The following is an 8,173-nucleotide window of genomic DNA, read 5'->3' as shown; positions in this document are numbered from 1 at the left end:
AGATTAAGGATATTTACTGGGATCTGCTGATTCTTTATGATTTATATAGGATTATCTCAAATCCTCAATTTCATAGCATGTCAACGTTAAAAGCCCTCCTGAGGAGGTCTGCAATTTCTTTGGTGGAATTTGATTTCGGTCACCCCTGTCTTTAAATCTCTGCTTATTTTGCACGTGCTGGTCACTCTTCCACATCATGATGGTTCATCTGTGAAAACCATCCCCATTCACAGTGTGCATATGTGCACATACACACAACATCTGTGACTATAGGTGCACCAGAGATTTGTTGTTGGGGAGAAGGTGGAGAAAAAGACTACATCACAATAAGGCAAGTAATTCAAAATGACCATTAACCATCTGATATGGTTTGGCTCTGTGTCCCCACTCAAATCTCATATCAAATTGTAATTCCCAGTGTTGGGAGAGGGACCTGGTGGGAGGTGACTGGATCATGAGGGTGGATTTCCCACCTTTTAGTCTCATGATACTGAGTTCTCACAAGATCTGACGGCCTAAAAGTGTGTGGCACTTACCCTTTTGCTTTCTCTCCTGCCACCATGTGAAGACATGCTTGCTTCCCCTTCGCCCTTCCATTGTTGTAAGTTTCCTGAGGTCTTCCTGGATATGCTTTCTGTACAACCTGTGGAACTGTGAGTCAATTAAACCTCTTTTCTTCATAAGTTACCCAGTCTCAGGTAGTTCTTTATAGCAGTGTGAGAATGGACTAATACATGTGTTCCACGGAACAGATGTTCCTTGAAACTTCCACAACAAGGAAATTTCTCCTACTTCTTGCCCTGTCTTTTTCCTCAATAACACTATCTTATTGCTTATTTTCATCTGTTCTTTCTCTATTCTGCTTTCTCCCCTTCACCTCCCTCCCTGCAGTAATGGAAAGGATGGACAGGAACACTGAGAGAAGGTACATGAGGTCTGAGTTTGTGTGCCTCCACTGAAGTCCTCGGCTGCTGCCAGGCATCTCATTCTACATGTCTCTCTGTCTGCAAGATCTGGAAACTTCTCCCTTCTCTTGCCCCTTCAGAACTAAGGGTTGCAAAAAAAACCCACAGTTACTAACCCAAATGTACCATACTATCTTCAAAGTACCCCTACTCATTGCCTACCTTTTTTTTTTTTTTTTTTTTAGATGGAGTCTAGCTCTGTCACAAGGATGGAGTGCAGTGGTGCGATCTCCACTCACTGTAACCTCTGCCTCCCAGGTTCAAGTGATTCTCCTGTCTCAGCCTCCTGACTAGCTGGGACTACAGGCGACAGCACGCGCCACCACGCCCAGCTAATTTTTGTATTTTTAGTAGAGAGAGGGTTTCATCATGATTGCTGGGCGTGGTGGCTCATGCTTGTAATCCCAGCACTTTGGGAGGCCAAGGCAGTGGATCACGAGGTCCCTGCCTACTTTTTATGATGTTGTCTGTTTCACTGAAACCGTGACTGACACACATATCAAATACATCTTTGCTTCAGAGCCTTGGCCTCCCAGTCGGGATATCTGCAATATTTATTTCGTTTCTTCATTCAGGCCTTTGCTAAAAGTTACTTCATCCAAAAGGTCTTCCAGACCAGACTATCAAAAAAGAAACCTCACCATGTGCAGAGCCTCCTTTTCTTCTTATCCTGCTTTATTTTTCTTCATTGCACTTATTACCATCTGACATCTTCTTATAATTGTTGCTCTTTATCTATCTTCCAACACACAAATGACCAACTCATCCCAATATGCCTGGGACTTTCCTGGTTTTAGTACCGAAAATCCTGTGTCCAGAGAGTCCCCTCAGTCCTAGTCAGACTGAGACAGTTGCTTTTTCTACCACACAGTAGGATACAAGCTCTACGAGAGCAAGACTGGTTTTTTCACTGTTATATGCTGGCTAGCCCTTGGGAGCAGTGCAGTAAATGTTTGTTGAATGCATGAATGAATAGGTATAAGATCATAGAGAAAGTAGCAGGAAGCAGTCTACAATACAAGAGCTGAAAGGAACCTTAGAATTCCATATGATTCTCATTGTGTGCAAGGGGACACAAGTGAGTGGGTATATAAGGGTCTGGGCAGAAAAACAGAGCCTGTGTCAGCTAATTTAACAGAAGGAGTTTAGTATGAGGAACTAGCTACAAAGGTATTAGAAAAACAGGGAAATCAAAGAAGGAATGGTGAGACCTCCCAGATACAGCTACTGCAGGAAGCCGCTAGTGCTCCCAGGGAGGAAGTGACAAAGGTTAAAGTAGGTTTACCAGAGCTCAAAAGCAGGGTCAAGGAGGTCTATTTATCGGGAGCAAGAGTCATGAAGGAGACAAGATACTGCAAAGGCTGTTCAAAGTTAAAAGAAAGAGGGCAAAAACTGGTTTCACTCTTTTTTCTACCCATCCATTGGTGGAACCTCACTGAAAGCCAGTTGGCCAAGGAACCTAAAAAATGGTATTTGCAGAGATAGGTAAGAAATGCATCCCAGAGAACACAGGCAAATGGAAAAACAAACTGGTATGTTTCTCTCTATATAATTAACTAGTAAAGTTAAAAATTGTGGTTATAATTGGAGCAATATGGATCAATAATAATGTCTAGATTATTAAGGCCATTATATTCTCTAAACTCTGGCTGAAAACAAACTAGCCTCTACTCTCATCCCTCTCAAAGAAAAACTAAAAACAAACACAAAAAACTTCCCCAAACCAAAGAGTTATTTAGTAACAAAGATATTTAAACTTCAGCTATCTACACAAAATCTGTTGCCTAATCTTTAAATCAAATAGCAACAAGTTTTTGGGTCTGTCTTGTAAACTAAAATAAGAAGTGGTTTGGGTATTGTTAAATGCTAATTATTATCACTGTTGTATAGGAAAGTTAATTTATATAATACCCACCCCCCAACTTTCTAATGTATTTCACCAGTGTGATTACAGCATATAGAATTTTTCAACCAGGGCACTAAGTCTATACATAACATGAGCCATTTAACATACCAACCTCTTTTCCAACATTGACTATTTCTTCAGTTTCTATACTGATGAAGTGATAAGAAGATGGACACCCTAAGCAATAGGAAAACCTTTTTATTACAATGGAGTTTCACACTGATTCACAAAACCCCCACTGAGGCCAAAATATATTTTCTAAGATCAGTACGTCTTTCCTGCCCTTAGCTTGTCAACACTCTCTATCATATGATTCTGCCAGCTACAAGCCAACGTTATTTGAATGTCTCACAGAAACCTCAAACTCACCTTATTATTATTATTATTATTATTATTATTATTTTGAGACGGAGTCTCTCTCTGCCATGCAGGCTGGAGTACAATGGCCTGATCTCAGCTCACTGCAAACTCCGTATCCCAGGTTCAAGCGATTCTCGTGTCTCAGCCTCCTGAGTAGCTGGGATTACAGCTGCGCACCACCATGCCTGGCTAATTTTTTTGTATTTTTAGTAGAAATAGGGTTTCACCATGTTGGGCAGGCTGGTGTTGAACTCCTGACCTCAAGTGATCCACCTGCCTCAGCTTTCCAAAGTGCTGGGATTACAGGTGTGAGCCACCACACCTGGCCCATATTCAAAATTTAATTCATTAATTTCTCCCAAATCTCTCTCCTTCAACCTTTTCCTGAATGTCTGTAACATCATCTTTATCTCCCAAACCAGAAACATACACATTATCCTCTTTTCACCTTCCCTTAACTCTCACTTCCACTATTATCCTTGCCCACATTCCCCAACATCAATAACACAAATTCTACAAATGTCACATTTCCAATGTGTCTCAGATAAATCCCCTTTTCTTTACCTTCAAACTTCAGGTTCCAATCATGTCTCACCTGATTTACTACAACAGCCTCTTAATTGAGATTCAGTAACCTATGCAGAGTTTAGCACAGTGCCTTGTATTTAGTGTAAACCCAATGAACATTCATTACAATTACCTATTTATAATGCCCTTCCTGTGTAAGTCTTCTATCCCTTTAATCCACTCTTTTTTTTTTTTTCCAAATTAATTTTTTTTTTTTTTTGTAGAGACAGTGTCTCACCCAGGCTGATCTGGAACTTATATTGCTTTATTCCTTCCTGCCAGTTTCCAGGACAGTTTATTAATTTGATCTTTCATCTCACTAATCTGTTCTCCAATTATATTCATCCTAAAATTCATTCCATCTATTCTTTTTATATCAATGTATACTTTATACCTAATATTTACATTTTTTCTAATGTCTTATCTTTGTCACGTATTGCAAATATGTTCCTTTATCTTCTTAAATACATTCAGAGATCATTTGTTGTCTTTTTAATGTTGTTGTTGTTGTTGTTTTAATAGGTATTTCTTTCTCCTTTGTCTAGTTATTTTGCCCTGTGAGTTTATATTCCCTTGACGCATCAATTGACTGATATCTCTACTGATAAAAATAAAGGAGAAGACCATATTCTAATCATTGTCAGTAAATTTTAAAAGAGGGAAGGGCATGATCCCCAAGGCAGAGTGCCTTAGGTACCACAGAGTCTGTTTCTCAATAGGCTTTGTGATCCCTCTACCAACCAAAACCCTCATCAAGATTCAACACTTAACCCCTTAGGGATAAACAACACTGACAGAAACAGTCTTGCTAGGTTATAATCCACCAGTCCGGAGGCTTTGGAGAGGGAAAAGGATTAGACATGAATGCTTGAGGGAGCCTGGACCATTCTTATCTGCTTTCATCAACTCTTTGTGCTGCTGAAATATTACCAGTAGTCCTTGGCAGGCTGAGCTTTGCTGCCAATTTCTGCAATGAAGTGGCAAGCAGACAGCGATTGTCCCTAAAACACATTGTTGAGAGACAATTCTCCTGCACACCTAATACCTAGACTGTTTCTAGATACCATTCCCCCATAAAAGAAAACAGGCCCCTTTGGAGAAATGGCCAATTCCAGAACTAGGACAAAGAAAGTAAAAGATAAGGCCAGGCATGGTGGCTCATGCCTGTAATTCCAGCACTTTGGGAGGATGAGGTAGGCATATTGCTTGAACCCAAGATTTTGAGACCAACCTGGGCAACATGGCAAAATTCCATCTCTACAAAAATTGGAAAAATAATGTGGGCGTGGTGGCATACACCTGTAGTCTCAGCTACTTGGGAGGCTGAGGTGGAAGGAATCATTGAGCCTGGGAGGTGGAGGTTGCAGTAAGCCGATATCACACTACTGGACTCCAGCCTTAACAAAAGGGCAAGACCCTGTCTTTAAAAAAAGAAAAGAAAAGAAAGAAAAAGAAAGTAAAAGATAAGCCTGGAATATCTTATTTCAGGAAATAAAAAGGGCTCAAGATTAATTGTATCATCTCAAAAAGATGCAGTCAACATCTTCAAGGGATTATCATTGGACAAATTTGAGACAACTTGACAACCAAAAAAAGAATAATGACAGTAATGGATACCAACATTTAGTTGTAAATAAATATTATATAATGCATATTAACATAAAATTCTATAGAATAAATAATATAATTGATATTATAGCACTATATATATACATATAAAAATGTAAGTGAGAGTGCACAAGGAGAAAAAAGGAAAAACTCATCTTTACAAAAAAACCAAGAGGGGTGCACCCAAGATGGCCGAATAGGAACAGCTCCAGCCTCCAGCTCCCAGCATGAGCAACATAGAAGATGGGTGATTTCTGCATTTTCAACTGAGGTACCGGGTTCATCTCACTGGGGTGTGTCAAACAGTTGGCACTGGTCCACGGGTGCAGCCTGACCAGCGAGAGCTGAAGCAGAGCGAAGCATCACCTCACCTGGGAAGCACAAGGGGGAAGGGAATTCCTTTTCCTAGCCAAAGGAAATTGAGACACACAACACCGGGAAAATTGGGTAACTCCCACCCTAATACTGCACTTTACCAAGGGTCTTAGCAAACGGCACATCAGGAGATTATATCCCACACCTGGCCCAGAGGGTCCCACGCCCACGCACCCTCCCTCATTCCTAGCACAGCAGTCTGAGATCTAACTGCAAGGCTGCAGTGAGGCGGGGGGGAGGGGCATCCACCATTGCTGAGGCTTAAGTAGGTAAACAAAGCCACCCAGAAGCTCGAATTGGGTGGAGCCCACCACAGCTCAAGGAGGCCGGCATGCCTCTGTAGACTCCTTTGGGGACAGGGCATAGCTAAACAAAAAGCAGCAGAAACCTCAGCAGAGGTAAATGCCCCTGTCTGATATCTTTAAAGAGAGCAGTGGGTCTCCCAGCATGGAGGCTGAGATCTGAGAACGGACAGACTGCCTGCTCAAGTGGGTGCCTGACCCCTGAGTAGCCTAACTAGGAGCCATCCCCCAGACCAATACCTCACACCTCACACGGCAGATCTGAGACGAAGCCTCCAGAGCAAGAATCAGACAGCAACACTCACTATTCAGCAATATTCTATCTTCTGCAGCCTCTGCTGCTGATACCCAGGCAAACAGGGTCTGGAGTGGACCTCAAACAAACTCCAGCAGACCTACAGCTGAGGGTCCTGACTCTTAGAAGGAAAACAAACAAACAGCAAGGACACCCACATCAAAACCCCATCAGTACGTCACCATAATCAAAGACCAAAGGCAGATAAAACCACAAAGATGGGGAAAAAGCAGGGCAGAAAAGCTGGAAATTCAAAAAATCAGAGCGCATCTCCCCCTCCAAAGGAAAGCAGCTCATCGCCAGCAACGGAAGAAAGTTGGATGGAGAATGACTTTGATGAGCTGAGAGAAGACTTCAGTCGATCAAACTTCTCAGAGCTAAAGGAGGAACTACGCAACCAGCACAAAGAAACTAAAAACCTTGAAAAAAGAATGAATGAAAGGATTACTAGAATAATCAATGCAGAGAAGACCTTAAAAGAACTGATAGAGATGAAAACCATAACATGAGAACTACGTGACAAATGCACAAGCTTCAGTAACCAACTCGATCAACTGGAAGAAAGAGTATCAGTGATTGAAGATCAAATGAATGAAATGAAGTGAGAAGAGAAGTGTAAAGAAAAAAGAGTGAAAAAAAATGAATAAAGCCTCCCAGAAATATGGGATTATGTGAAAAGACCAAATCTACGTCTGATTGGTGTGCCTGAAAGTGATGGGGAAAATGGAACCAAGTTGGGAAACACTCTGCAGGATATCATCCAGGAGAACTTCCCCAACCTAGTAAGGCAGGCCAACATTCAAATTCAGGAAATATAGAGAATGCCACAAAGATACTCCTCGAGAAGAGCAACTCCAAGACACATAATTGCCAGATTCACCAAAGTTGAAATGAAGGAAAAAATGTTAAGGGCAGCCAGAGAGAAAGGTCGGGTTACCCACAAAGGGAAGCCCATCAGACTAACAGCAGATCTCTTGGCAGAAACTCTCCAAGCCAGAAGAGAGTGGGGGCCAATATTCAACATTCTTAAAGGAAAGAGTTTTCAACCCAGAATTTCATATCCAGCCAAACTAAGTTTCATAAGTGAAGGAGAAATAAAATCCTTTACAGACAAGCAAATGCTTAGAGATTTTGTCACCACCAGGTCTGCCCTACAAGAGATCCTGAAGCAAGCATTAAACATGGAAAGGAACAATTGGTACCAGCCATTGCAAAAACATGTCAAAATGTAAAGTCCATCAATGCTAGGAAGAAACAGCATCAACTAGAGGGCAAAATAACCAGCTAATATCATAATGACGGGATCAAGTTCACACATAACAATATTAACCTTAAATGTAAATGGACTAAACGCTCCAATTAAAAGACACAGACTGGCAAACTGGATAAAGAGTCAAGACCCATCAGTTTGCTGTATTCAGGAGACCCATCTCACATGCAGAGACACACATAGGCTCAAAATAAAGGGATGGAGGAAGATCTACCAAGCAAATGGAAAACAAAAAAAAAAAGCAGGGGTTGCAATCCTAGTCTCTGATAAAACAGACTTTAAACCATCAAAGATCAAAAGAGAGAAAGAAGGCCATTACATAATGGTAAAGGGATCAATTCAATAGGAAGAGTTAACTATCCTAAATATATATGCACCCAATACAGGAGCATCCAGATTCATAAAGCAAGTCCTCAGAGACTTACAAAGAGACTTAGACTCCCATACAATAATAATGGGAGACTTTAACATCCCACTGTCCACATTAGACAGATCAACAAGACAGAAAGTTAACAAGGATATCCA

This window comes from Macaca nemestrina, chromosome 14, assembly GCF_043159975.1.
Source record: "Macaca nemestrina isolate mMacNem1 chromosome 14, mMacNem.hap1, whole genome shotgun sequence".
NCBI classification, from domain to species: Eukaryota; Metazoa; Chordata; class Mammalia; order Primates; family Cercopithecidae; genus Macaca; species Macaca nemestrina.
The sequence above is the reverse complement of the archived record's forward strand: the minus strand, read 5'-3'. Positions refer to the sequence as shown.